We start from the raw sequence: 714 nt of genomic DNA, 5'->3' as shown, positions 1-714 counted from the left end.
GTAAAAAAATAATAATTGAAAAAGGAATCCGACCTGCCGGATTCGAACCAGCGACCTAAGGATAACTGAGAGACCTCACTACAGTCCTCCGCTCTACCAACTGAGCTAAGGTCGGTTTGTGAATGTATTGTGACTTAAACTTTAATTATACAAATGTAAATAAATAAAATTAAGCGGATATGGCAAAAAATTAATTGAAAAAAAATCCGACCTGCCGGATTCGAACCAGCGACCTAAGGATAACCGAGAAACCTCACTACAGTCCTCCGCTCTACCAACTGAGCTAAGGTCGGCTATAGATTATTTCGTGACTTAAAATTTAATTATATTAAATTAAAATTAAAAAATTGAAAAAAGAAATCTGACTTGCCGGATTCGAACCAGAGACCTAAAGATATCTGAGAAATCTCACTACAGTCCCCAGCTCTTGAATATTATGTGACTTTAAATTTAATTGTTTTTTCAAAAAATGTGTTTTTTTTTTCCCTTTTTGAAGGAAGTATGCTATATATTTGTATGTCTAATAATAATAATAAAACTACGAGTCAAATTAAAAGAAAAAAAAACTTCCATATGCTAAATGTGACATGATTGAAGAAATATTTTCAATAAATTTTTTTAATTTTCTAAATCAAATATTGATGTGATTTATTAGTATGATTAATTAATAATATTATTTGACGAAGAGTGACAGAAAGAACATATAATTAACAT

General features: G+C 30.1%; 2 non-coding genes across 2 annotated transcripts; both read right to left on the bottom strand.

Annotated features, from left to right (window-relative positions):
* Window positions 1–27: 27 nt before the first annotated feature.
* On the bottom strand, window positions 28–115 carry TRNAY-GUA. The gene is given in 2 exon segments: window positions 28–63; window positions 79–115. It is a non-coding gene; the product is annotated as a tRNA-Tyr (tRNA).
* Window positions 116–205: 90 nt separating this feature from the next.
* Window positions 206–293, bottom strand: TRNAY-GUA. Its single transcript is given in 2 exon segments — window positions 206–241; window positions 257–293. It is a non-coding gene; the product is annotated as a tRNA-Tyr (tRNA).
* Window positions 294–714: the final 421 nt, after the last annotated feature.

The sequence above is a fragment of the Cucurbita maxima genome, unplaced genomic scaffold (assembly GCF_002738345.1).
Source record: "Cucurbita maxima cultivar Rimu unplaced genomic scaffold, Cmax_1.0 Cma_Scf06497, whole genome shotgun sequence".
Taxonomy (NCBI): domain Eukaryota; kingdom Viridiplantae; phylum Streptophyta; class Magnoliopsida; order Cucurbitales; family Cucurbitaceae; genus Cucurbita; species Cucurbita maxima.
Note: the sequence above shows the minus strand (reverse complement) of the source record. Positions and strands in the feature narration are given on the sequence as shown.